Here is a 13,718-nt window from a genome sequence, read left to right on the forward strand (position 1 = left end):
ACTACTGTAATAGAGTGGATTATAGGATTTTACGACCATTTTAACCACTTCCCGACCGCCGCACGACGATGTATGTCGACAGCATGGCACGGGCAGGCATATGGGCGTACCTGTACGTCCCTGCCTTCCCGTGGGTCGGGGGCCCGATCGGGCCCCCGCCCGGTGCCTGCGGCGGTCGGTATTTGCGCGGGAGCGATCCCGGACGAGGGGGCGGCCATTCGTTCATGGCCACCCCCTCGCGATCGCTCCCGACGAATAGGAATCGTTCGTGACATCACTTCCTCTCCTGTAATGTAAACACAGGAGAGGAAGTGATGTATTCTCTCCTCCGTGTCGGTATTTTTCGTTCCGACACCGAGGAGAGAGGATCGGTGAGTTGCACCAACACGTCACTACACAGTAGAACATGCCAGGCACACTCACACCCCCCCGATCACCCCCCCAATTACCCCTGCCCCCCAGTCACAGTGACACCAATGTCATTTTTTTTTTTTTGCATTGGTGTCATTTGTGACTGTAATAACTGTTAGGGCAGTTAGGGTTAGCCCCCTTTAGTTCTAATGTACCCCCCTAACCCCCCCAATAAAGGTTTAACCCCGTGATCACCCCCCGTCGCCAGTGTCACTAAGGCTGGGTTCACGTTGCAGCGGTTTATGAGAACGAATGTGATTCGCACCGCACTGCAGTGCAAATCACATCCGATCTCTGTGCGATTCGAGTTCAGCCATTCGCCGCACCCGCCGCACCCGCCGCACCCGCCGCAAATTCGCACGGGACCCTTTTTTTGGCCCGCAGCAGAATCGGATCGCATGGGTGTTCACACCATGCGATCCGAGTTTGCAGATCGCACTGCGATATGCGAACTGATCTGGGGGTGTCATTAACATTTCACTGACACTCCCAGCAGTTCGCATAGGGCAGTGTGAACTGCCGCCGGGAGGCATGCGATGCGGGAACCCGCTGCGGATTCGTGGCGTTCCCGCATCGCTCCAGTGTGAACCCAGCCTAATAAGCGATCATTTTTCTGATCGCCGTATTAGTGTCACAGGTGACGCTAGTTAGGCAGGTAGGTATTTAGGTTCGCCGCAGCTTTTTATAGCGCCAGGGACCCCCATATACTACCGCATAAAGCCCCCTGATTGCCCCCTAGTTAACCCTTTCACCAGTGATCACCATATAACTGTTACAGGTGACGCTGGTTGGTTAGTTATTTTTTTATAGTTTCAGGGCACCCGCCATTTATTACCTAATAAAGGTTTAACCCCCTGATCACCCGGCGGGTGTCATTTGTGACTGTAATAACTGTTAGGGCAGTTAGGGTTAGCCCCCTTTAGTTCTAAGGTACCCCCCTAACCCCCCCAATAAAGGTTTAACCCCGTGATCACCCCCCGTCGCCAGTGTCACTAAGGCTGGGTTCACATTGCAGCGGTTTATGAGAACGAATGTGATTCGCACCGCACTGCAGTGCAAATCACATCCGATCTCTGTGCGATTCGAGTTCAGCTATACAGATAGTATGGCTGAATTCGTGTCGCACCCGCCGCACCCGCCGCAAACTCGCACGGGACCCTTTTTTTGGTCCGCAGCAGAATCGGATCGCATGGGTGTTCACACCATGCGATCCAAGTTTGCAGATCGCACTGCGATATGCGAACTGATCTGGGGGTGTCATTAACATTTCACTGACACTCCCAGCAGTTCGCATAGGGCAGTGTGAACTGCCGCCGGGAGGCATGCGATGCGGGAACCCGCCGCGGATTCGTGGCGTTCCCGCATCGCTCCAGTGTGAACCCAGCCTAATAAGCGATCGTTTTTCTGATCGCTGTATTAGTGTCACAGGTGACGCTACTTAGGCAGGTAGGTATTTAGGTTCGCCGCAGCTTTTTATAGCGCCAGGGACCCCCATATACTACCGCATAAAGCCCCCTGATTGCCCCCTAGTTAACCCTTTCACCAGTGATCACCATATAACGGTTACAGGTGACGCTGGTTGGTTAGTTATTTTTTTATAGTTTCAGGGCACCCGCCATTTATTACCTAGTCTCATTAGTGTACCCCTAAATTTAGGGGTGTCTACTTTCCAAAATGGGGTCATTTGGGGGGGGTTTGTGCCATCTTGGCATTTTATGGCCTTCAAAACTGTAACGCCCTTAGAAAGCCTAAAGGCGGTGCTTGGTTTTCGGGGCCCCGTACGCGGCTAGGCTCCCAAAAAGTCCCACATATGTGGTATCCCCGTACTCAGGAGAAGCAGCAGAATTTATTTTGGGGTGTCATTTCACATATGCCCATGGCATGCGTGAGCAATATATCATTTAGTGACAACTTTGTGAAAAAAAAAAAAAAAAGTTTGTAATTTTCCCGCAACTTGTGGCAAAATATAAAATATTCCATGGACTCAACATGCCTCTCAGCAAATAGCTTGGGGTGTCTACTTTCTAAAATGGGGTCATTTGTGGGGGTTTTGTGCCATCTTGGCATTTTATGGCCTTCAAAACTGTAATAGGTAGTGAGAAGTGAACTCAAAAATTTACGCCCTTAGAAAGCCTGAAGGCGGTGCTTGGTTTTCGGGGCCCCGTACGCGGCTAGGCTCCCAAAAAGTCCCACATATGTGGTATCCCCGTACTCAGGAGAAGCAGCAAAATTTATTTTGGGGTGTCATTTCACATATGCCCATGGCATGCATGAGCAATATATCATTTAGTGACAACTTTGTGAAAAAAAAAAAAAAAAAAAAAGTTTGTAATTTTCCCGCAACTTGTGGCAAAATATAAAATATTCCATGAACTCAACATGCCTCTCAGCAAATAGCTTGGGGTGTCTACTTTCTAAAATGGGGTCATTTGTGGGGGTTTTGTGCCATCTTGGCATTTTATGGCCTTCAAAACTGTAATAGGTAGTGAGAAGTGAACTCAAAAATTTACGCCCTTAGAAAGCCTGAAGGCGGTGCTTGGATTTCGGGGCCCCGTACGCGGCTAGGCTCCCAAAAAGTCCCACATATGTGGTATCCCCGTACTCAGGAGAAGCAGCAGAATTTATTTTGAGGTGTCATTTCACATATGCCCATAGCATGTGTGAGCAATATATCATTTAGTGACAACTTTGTGTAAAAAAAAAAAAATATTAATAATTAATAATTTTTTTTGTCATTATTCAATCGCTTGAGGCAAAAAAATAAAATATTCAATGGGCTCAACATGCCTCTTATCAATTTCCTTAGGGGGTCTACTTTCCAAAATGGGGTCATTTGGGGGGGTTTTGTACTGCCCTGCCATTTTAGCACCTCAAGAAATGAGATAGGCAGTCGTAAACTAAAAGCTGCGTAAATTCCAGAAAACGTACCTTAGTTTGTAGATGTGACAACTTTTGCGCAAACCAATAAATATACAATTATTGACTTTTTTTTTACCAAAGACATGTGGCTGAATACATTTTGGCCTAAATGTATGACTAAAATTGAGTTTATTGGATTTTTCTAATAACAAAAAGTAGAAAATATCATTTTTTTTCAAAATTTGCGGTCTTTTTACGCTTATATCGCAAAAAATAAAAATCGCAGAGGCAATCAAATACCATCAAAAGAAAGCTCTATTTGTGGGAAGAAAAGGACGCAAATTTTGTTTGGGTACAACATTGCATGACCGCGCAATTACCAGTTAAAGCAGCGCAGTGCCAAAGTGTAAAAAGACCTCTGGTCATTTACCAGCAAAATGGTCCGGTCTGAAAGTGGTTAACTCAGTTCACACTGGGGATTCCTTTCAGGCAAAAAAAGAGAGGGGGAGAGAAGACCGCACATTACATTGTAAGAACTAACCCAAAAATAAGCCCTACTGTGTCTTTTGTTACCAAAATTAATATAAGACCCGGACTTGGGGAAACATGGTATGTGCATATACCCCCTCTAGTGGAGAATTAAGGCATGACAACATTTTTCCCTTAAAGAAGAAAGCATAGGTGGACTTTTTAGTCCCCAAGTTTCTTCCCTTACCTTATCCCCGCCGAAGGATTTCCTGAATTAACAGACAATCCAACCTTCACCCATCACGGTGGGCTGCTTTTAGCAAACCTTCAAGGACCGGGTCCCTTTTTCTTGTTCAATGTTTTATTAAAGTCTCAGTAATGACAATACAGAAGAGAAACAGTGTCATTATAAGCAGATTTGCATGAATGCGTATGATTGCCAAAACAATTTTAGGAAACATGTGGGCTCAACGTAGTCTATCCCTAGAGTTAAGCAGAAAGTGGGGTTATCGTCTAGCGCCCCCAGACACCCCAAAATGGGGATTTGCTGTGTCACGGGGGAGGACAACTCATCCCACCTGAGATGTCAGAAGTTTTGTGAGGATGACTAAGTGCATAGAAATGTGTGCGGTGGAGTGAAGACAAACCAATGTCCAAGTATGGGCTAAACTTGCGGCAGGAACATTAGAAAATCCAGCCTCAGCGAGCCAGAAGAAGGTTGTGCAGTCCAGGTAAGAAATCCCAGAGAACCAATAAGTCGATGTGTAGAGAATACTGTTGTTAACTATAAAGCAACCGTATAATAAGAGAAATATACTCTGAAGGTTTAACAATGCAGAAAGCTTGACCTGGTGAGAAGTTCAACTATAGAAACAAGTTGTAAAATGACAACTACCTACAGGAACGAGGAGGTAGGATATTCAGAAGAGAGAATAGGGTAAAGAGGGGAGAAGGAGGAGACTGAAGGGGAGAATGGAGAGGGTGAGGGTTTGTGTGAGGTTTCAAGTTTTGTTGGCTAGTATCAGGCAAGTTGGTCTAGAGATACATTGGTAAGGATGCCTCTTATGGGAGTAAAAGGGACTCATCAAAATTGGGTGGGCCAAAGCGCTTCGAATTTGGCTACCTTATCAGATATGATTGCCTCTATTTTTGCGTGGATAATCACTTGTGTGACCTTGTTTTTGACCGCAAGGACACAGAGGCTAGAAGTTTTCCAAGATTTGGCAATTATTTGTTTGCCTGCTGTTGTGACCTGCAAGAGAGGTTTAAATTGGCGTTGGGATAGATTTGGCGGTTTGAGATTTAACCACCTCAATACAGTGCAGTTACACCCCCTTCCTGACCAGACCAATTTTCAGCTTTCAGCGCTCTCACAGTTTGAATGACAATTACTCAGTCATGCAACACTGTACCCATATGAAACTTGCGTCCTTTTTTCCACACAAATAGAGCTTTCTTTTAGTGGTATTTAATCACTAGTGAGTTTTTTATTTTTTGTGCTATAAATAAAAAAAACGTAAATTTTGTGAAAAAAATGCCTATTTCTTTGTTTTTGTCATAAATTTTTGCTAATTAGTAATTTTTCTTCATACATTTTGGCCAAAATTTATACTGCTACATATCTTTGGTAAAAATAACTCACATTAGTATATATTATTTGGTCTTTGTGAAAGTTATAGAGTCTACAAACTATGGTGCCAATCGCTGAAAATTGATCACATCTGATCAGGCCTTCAGTACATCAGGTGAGTCTCATTTCTTGAGACACTAACAAGTCAGGAAAGTACAAATACCCCCCAAATGACCCCTTTTTACAAAGTAGACATTCCAAGGTATTAAGTAAGTAGCATGGTGAGTTTTTTTAAGTTGTCATTTTTTCCCACAATTCTTTGCAAAATGAAGATTTTTTTTTATTATTTTTTTTTACAAAATTGTCATATTATCAGGTTATTTCTCACACACAACATATGCATACAACAAATTACACCCCAAAATACATTCTGCTACTCTTCCCGAGTACAGCGATACCACATGTGTGAGACTTTTACACAGCCTGGCCACATACAGAGCATCAACATTGATGTAGTACCTTCAGACGTTCTACGAGCAAAAATGACTAATTTCTCAACCACCTATTACACTTTTGAAGGCCCTTGTGTACCAGGACAATGGAATTGCCCATAAAATTACCCCATTTTGGAAAGCAAACACCCAAACGTATAATCTGTGAGGCATAATGAGTCTTTTGAATGGTTAATTTTTTTACAGAAGTTTTTGGAATATGTGGAAAAAAATTAAAACGCATTTTTTTTTTACACAAAATTGTCAATTTATAAGATATTTCTAACACATAGCATGTATATAGCAAAAATTACACCCCAAAACACATTCTGCTACTCCTCCCGAGTATGGCGATACCACATGTGTAGGACTTTTACACAGCCTGGCCACATAGAGAGGTCGAACATTGAAGTAGTACGTTCAGGCATTTTAGGAGCATAAATAACACATCTCATTTCATTCCTACCTATCACACTTTTGAAGGTCCTGGACCACCAGGACAGTGCAATTACCCACAAAAAGACCCCATTTTGGAAAGCAAACATCCCAACGTATATTCTATGAGACATGGGCTGCAAATAGGTACTGGGGTACTGTGATGGGCTGGAGATAGGTACTCTGGTACTCTTATGGCCTGGTGACAGGTACTCGGGTACTCTGATGGCCTGGTGACAGGTACTCTGATGGTTTGGTGACTGGTATTTGGGTACTCTGAAGGGCAGTGGCAGGTACTCATATGGACAGTGACAGGTACTCTGGTACTCAGATGAACTGTGACAGGTACTCGGGTACTCAGATGAACTGTGACAGGTACTCGGGTACTCAGATGGAATGGGACAGATACTCGGGTACTCAGATGGACTGGGACAGATACTCGGGTACTCAGATGGACTGGGACAGATACTCGGGTACTCAGATGGACTGGGACAGATACTCGGGTACTCAGATGGACTGGGACAGGTACTCGGGTACTCTGATGGGCCGTGACAGGTACTCGGGTACTCTGTTAAACCATGACAGGTACTCGGGTACCCTGATGGACTGTGACAGGTACTCGGGTACCCTGATGGACTGCGACAGGTACTCGGGTACCCTGATGGACTGTGACAAGTACTCAGGTACTCTGATGGACCGTGACAGGTACTCGGGTACCCTGATGTGCCGTGACAGGTACTCAGGTACTCTGATGGCCCGTGATAGGTACTCGGGTACTCTGATGGGCCGTGATAGGTACTCGGGTACTCTGATGGGCCGTGACAGGTACTCGGGTACTCTGATGTGCTGGGACAGGTACTCGGGTACTCTGATGGGCTGGGACAGGTACTCGGGTACTCTGATTGGCTGTGACAGGTACTCAAATACTCTGATGGACTGTGACAGGTACTCTGATGGACTGTGATTGACAGGTACTATGAGGGGTGGTGACAGGTCCTCTTTATTGGGGGGGGCGCAATCAGTGTGATTGGTGTACACTAGGCGGTAACGAGATGTTACCGCAATCTCCGCCTCACACGATCGGTGTGTGAGGAGGAGAACAACCCGATAACATCTCGTTAGCGCGGTTTGTTTACATTTTAGTGATCGGCTGTGTTCCTTTCACAGCCGATCACATGGGTAAACAGCTGGCCAATGGCTGTTTACCAGCGTCGGTGACGAGCAGTGTTCCCGGGGAACCCGCCGCCACCGTCGTGCGCTCGCGATCGCGCGCATGCGCCGTGCACAGCCGGGGTGTGACCATCTGTGATCGGCCGTGATGAAGTCGTGGTCCAGACACAGGAGAGGCGCACATACTAAAGCTATTATTAGCTATTGCTTAATTTATTTTTACGTTTAATATATTTTTACTTTTTTATTCTTTCATTTTTATTTTTTTATTTTATATTATATATATTTTTCATTAAAAAAAAAATTTCCGGATTGTTTTTAATTCTTTTTGTGTTTCCTGGCCTCTGAGCCACCTTGGGGCTTTACCCAATACACCCCTCAGGGGCTTTTGATGTACTTTTTATATGAATGTATTACATGAACTTTTTATATATAAATTTTGATGGTATTTTTTGTAAAACTCATCCCCCGTATTCTGAATAAAGTTTACAGATAAAACGTATTTTTTGAGCTTTGGAATTACTACACTATGGAACCCTCCCCCCTTTTTTCTTCCTGAGGAGATCCTGAGCATTAGCACCAGCGTTCTTTGCACATCAGGAAAAGATTGGATACAACCTTTGGAAAATCCTCTATCAACGCGTCAACGCTTGCTGTGTGATCTCTACGGGCCTGACTGCCCTTCGTGGGCTCATAGTTCCGGTGAGTGGGGAGCTAAGGGGGTGAGCACGGAAGTCACCTGAAATTTATGTTTTTCAGCACCAGTCACTTTCACCTACTGCACTTATTTGAAGAATCTGTGGACAATCAGTACTTTTGATTTTTGGGTTGCACAGCAAAGAAGATTGCCATATTGGCCATATATGAACTATTTTTGGGATTTTTATGTTTTTATGTATTTATTGTCATAATTCTTTTTCACATTTTTTCACTAATATATATATATATTGTCTATTCTTCTTTATTATTTTTTAGCCGATTTTTTTGAGGGCACAGTGCACTTCATTTATTGCACTTTTATTGCATCTTCAACTTTACCGGACTATTTTCTATTTACTAATTTAGTGGTTAATGAGTATATTCTGTTTACTTGCATGATATTTGCACGTTATGTATATGATTGTATTTCATGCACTTTAATAGTAATCCCTGATGTTTATGCACATATTTAGATTTGTGTACGTATATTTACCATCTGTGGAACTCTAGCGGTTGATTAGAAGTACGGGAGTATAATATTAATGGTACCTTTATACCAGTAGAGGCTAGTTGAAGGGTTTCTGTCTTGGCATACTCCCCCTTTTCCTCCTTTATATATATTATATACAACTGGTTTGGACAGGATTGACACCTAATTTGGTAACTATTGCACTTCTCTGGAGGCCAGTGGTGTGGTTGTACCCACATTTTGTGTACACACTCCATTGTAGCCAAGTAACAGTGGCGCCGGACCTCGCATATAAATAAATGTTCAAGTCTTGCCACCGATTCTTAATTGGATTTCGGTCTGGACATTGACTGCACCATTCTAACACGAATATGCTTTGTTCTAAACCCTTCCATTGTAGCTCTGGCTGTATGTTTAGGGTCGTTGTCCTGCTGGAAGGTGAACCTCCAACCCAGTCTCAAGTCTTTTGCAGACTCTAAGCCCTTGTACACACGGTCGGAAAATTCCAACAAAAAATGTCCGATCGGACCGTGTGTGGGCTCCATCTGACTTTTTCAGTCGGAATGTCCGACCAACAAAGTTTGAGAGCTGGATATAAAATTTTCCGACAACATTGTCCGATCGTTTGTAGTGAATTCCAATCGGACAAAGTGCCACGCATGCTCAGATCAAATTACAAGACCAAAGCTATTGGCTAGTAGCCACAACGTAGTCCCGTCGTAACGAACGAACGTCATCACGTACCGGATTTTCTGACAAATTTGTCAGACCGTGTGTATGCAAAACCAGTTTCAGACAAAATCTGTCTGAAAAAAATCAGACGGATTTTGTTGTCGGAATGTCCGACCGTGTGTTCAAGGGCTAATAGGGTTTCTTCTAAGATTGCCCTGCATTTGGTCCCATCCATCTTCCCATCAAGTCTGACCAGCTTCCCTGTCACTGCTGAAGAAAAGCATCCCAACAACATGATGCTGCCACCAACATGTTAAACTGTGGGGATGGTGTGTTCAGGGTGATATGCCATGTTAGTTTACTGCCACACATAGCATTTTGCTTTTAGGCCAAAAAAGTAAAATTTTGGTATCATCTGACCAGAGCACCTTCTTCCACGTTTGCTGTGTCCCCCCACATGGCTTCTCGCAAACTGAAAATGGGACTTCTTACGGCTTTCTTTCAACAATGGCTTTCTTCTTGCCACTTTTCCATAAAGGCCAGATTTGTGGAGTGCATGACTTATAATTGTCCTGTGGACAGATTCTCCCACCTGAGCTGTGAGTCTCTCCAGCTCTTGCAGAGTTACCATCGGCCTCTTGGCTGCTTCTCTGATTAATGCTCTCTTTGCCCGGCCTGTCAGATTAGGTGGACTACCATGTCCTGGTAGGTTTGCAGTTGTGCTATATGCTTTCCATTTTCGGATGATGGATTGAACAGTGCTCCGTGAGATGTTCAAAGCTTGGGATATTTGTTTTATAACCAAACATTGCTTTACAATTCTCCAAAACTTTATCCCTGACCTGTCTGGTGTGTTCCTTGGCCTTCATGATGCTATTTGTTCACTAAGGTTCTCTAACAAACCTCTGAGGGCTTCACAGAACAGTTGTATTTATACTGAGATTAAATTACACACAGGTAGACTCTATTTACTAGTTAGGTGACTTCTGAAGGCAATTTATTCCTCTAGATTTTAGTTAGGGGTATCACAGTAAAGTGGGCTGAATACAAATGCTTTCCACACCTCACATTTGTTTGTAAAAAATTCTGAAAACCATTTATCATTTTCCTTCCACTTCAGACTTATGTGCCACGTTGTGTTGGTCTGTCACATAAAATCCCAATAAAATACATTTACGTTTTTGGTCGTAACATGACAAAATGTGGAAAATTTCAAGGGATATGAATACTTTTTTTTAAGGCCCTGTAGACTCCAGTGTATATGTACATTCTAGAACACCATTCTTTATCCTACGTTCAAGCTAATTTTATCTTATGTCACATAAGGCCGTCTCCTATCAATACATTGTAAGGTTGCTGCAAATCTATGGTTTCATTTACACTGGCAGTGTCAAACCTGCATTTATAGGATATAATAGTTTGGCAATGGTACCTTTCATACTGTGTGGTTACCTGCATTTAGGTGCAGTCACTTTAGCTGCATTTGGAGAAAACTGAATTCTGTGCATTCAGAGTCTGATTAAAAACTCTGAATGGGGCTAAACGCATGTAATCCCAGGGATATCGAAATGCAGGAAAAGTGATCTGGGAAGCATAAAAGTGGTTTTATACTTCTCAGATAACTTTTCTTATATTTAGAAAAAAGTTAAACACAGGAGTATTAGTGTAAATGAGGCCTGAGAAGCTGTGTCCAAAAGATATTGAGCTCACCCACCACAGATGCATACTTACCTTGATCTAACAGCCGCGGTTCCACGTTTGTTTACTTCCAGCACCTCCTGTGTAAGTACAGTCCCATAGACAGTTTGAGAAGCTATAGAAGTCTATGGGGCACTAATGCACAGGTAAAGCCAAGCTTGCACCGCTGAATGTAAACAAATAGCAGAAACTGCGGGCAGCAGATCAAAGTAAGTATGCATCTGTGAAGAGGGAGGGTGGGTTAGGATAGGTCAAGGGAGGGGGAGGGGGGGGGGGGGGAAAGAGAAGTGTTATTTGTTTTAAAGTGGACCTATCCTTTAAAGTCCCCTTACCCCCACCATGTTATGCTCGCCATCTCAGCTTCCTCTGCCATTCCTTTTTCTGTCACAGTGGCCACAAAATACAAGTTTTGGAGCTTGCAGTTAGTAATGTCAACCCCTTCTTCATGTCACAACATTTGTGGCTTAGGGATTGGGAACAGGTCCACATGCTCCCCTATACCAAGAAATACCAGGTATTTAGCAGCACCTGTGTGGAGGTGAGCCTTGTGAAGGTTATGGTTATTATAAATGGCTAATGGGATGAGTTTTAAAAATAGGCCAGGTCACTTTCCCCTCAAAGGACAAGGTGACAGCAGGCTCTTTCAGTATCTCAGTTGAAACTGCACTAAACAGTAAGAAAAAAAACAGAAAACTTTATTGCTAACAACCATAATAGGACAGTGTGTACAGATTTTGTGAGGGGGAAAAAAATAAGCATCACCTAGTGGTCAAACATAAAAATACAAGTGTATCTAAGCCTCAAAAGAAAAATGTATTTTGTGTGCTAGGGTGACAGTGTTCCCCCAGCAAACCGTATCTATAGAAAAGCAGTGTCACTGTAAGACAGTAAGCATTATGAAAGATACTAACTAAAATGCACAGGATGTGCAGGGAAAGCAATAAGGAGGAACTGCTGAATTCAGTGCAATAACTCTGGAGAAGAGAGTGCTTAAAGTGGTGTTCCACCCCCCGCAAAAAAATTGGCATTTTTTTTTTTTTTTTTTTACTTACCTCTAAATGGCTGTTGCTAGGGGGTCCCTCGTAGTCTGCCTCCTTCAGTGCCTGGGCTCTTGCCATCACTTCCCCTCGGTGCAGGAAGGGCTCAGCTCTGCCCATCCCTCTTGTTAATCATCTGGGACACGTGACAGGTCCCAGATGATTGCGCGGCTCATCACAGCACAGGGGGCCACTCGCGCATGCGCAGTGGGTGCCCGGCTGTGAAGACACAGCTGGCGCCCACAGTTACAATGCCGGCGAACAGAGGGGGAGACGAGCGGGGTTTCGATCACCCGCATCGCTGGACCCTGGGACAGGTAAGTGTCTGATTATTAAAAGGCAGCAGCTGCAGTATTTGTAGCTTAATTCATTTTTTTTTTTTTTTTTATGGGAACCTCGCTTTAAGAGGGAATAAGATTACAATGCACGAATACTGTACATCAAAGGTAATTTTGGTAACTGTGATAAACTGTTTACTCTAAAAGTCCCTCAAGAGAGCATGCAGCCATGATTTAAGGTTAGTAGAATAGAAGTTTATTCTTAGATTGCGGATAGGGTTCTTTACTGTTAGAGCAGTAAAAACAAGAAACTAAACTCCCTCCCCTGGGAAGTAGTACTAGCTGGGAGAGAGAAAAAAAAAAAATTACTATATCTATATATATATATACACACACACACACACACACACACACACACACACACACACACACACACACACCTGTGGGTATTGTTAGAGAATAAAAATAAACAAAAAGAATTATACATACATAGGTTGAACTGAATAGACCTGTGTCTTTTTTCAAGAATATAAAAATATGTAACAGTATAATCAGTAAAAGACCTTTTTCTCATTGAAGGAGGGAGAAGGAAGGGGGCATGTCCCTGTCTGGCCATCTGTGCTGCTGCTCTGTCTGAATACCCAAAGCTATTAACCACTGCAGCGCCAGAGTTTTAGAGACTGAAAGAGGATAGGCATCCCTGCAGTGGAGATTGCTCCTGGATCCAGCTGCCTGCACAACATGGGACATAAATCTCTGTAATAAAGTGACTAAAGCTGTAGGATTTATTTATTTTAAAAAGGTAAAAATGCAGCTTTAATATGACAATGTTTAAAATGATGACTTGTATACATTAACTACTTCCCGACCAGCTGCCGTCATTATACTGCAGCAAGGTGGCTCGATCCCGAAAATTGCCATAGGTGTGTATGTTGGCTCGTACACGTCGCATTTCTGGGCGCGTGCGCTCCCACTGGCCAGCGCGGGAACCAATGATCGGGTCCAGCGGGCTCTATGTGTCAACAAGGTAGATCTCCTTCTGACGGGGGAGATCACACAGATCCTGTCTTTCTGCCATGCTGGAAGATGGATCTGTGTGTTTCCCCAGTCACACAGTCCCCCATACAGTTAGAACACACAGTGAGGGAACACATTTAAACCCTTGATATTAAAGGGATTGTACAGTGAATTTTTTTTTTTTTTTAAATAACAAACATGTTATACTTACCTCCACTGTGCAGCTCGTTTTGCACAGAGTGGCCCCGAACCTGCTCTTCTGGGGTCCCTCGGCGGCTGTCTCTGCTTCTTCCCACATGTACTTCTCACGTTCATGTGAGCTCCCTCTCATGGTGAGAAGCACCTGCTGGCGCGCTCCCGTGATACAGCGAGCGGCTATAGCTGCCGGCTGTATCACACGGCCCCGCCACCCGCGTCAGTGGATGTGATTGACAGCAGCGCGAG

Source organism: Lithobates pipiens, unplaced genomic scaffold (genome assembly GCF_037356315.1).
Source record: "Lithobates pipiens isolate NorthernLeopardFrog02 unplaced genomic scaffold, aLitPip1_a1.2 Scaffold_19, whole genome shotgun sequence".
Lineage (NCBI taxonomy): Eukaryota > Metazoa > Chordata > Amphibia > Anura > Ranidae > Lithobates > Lithobates pipiens.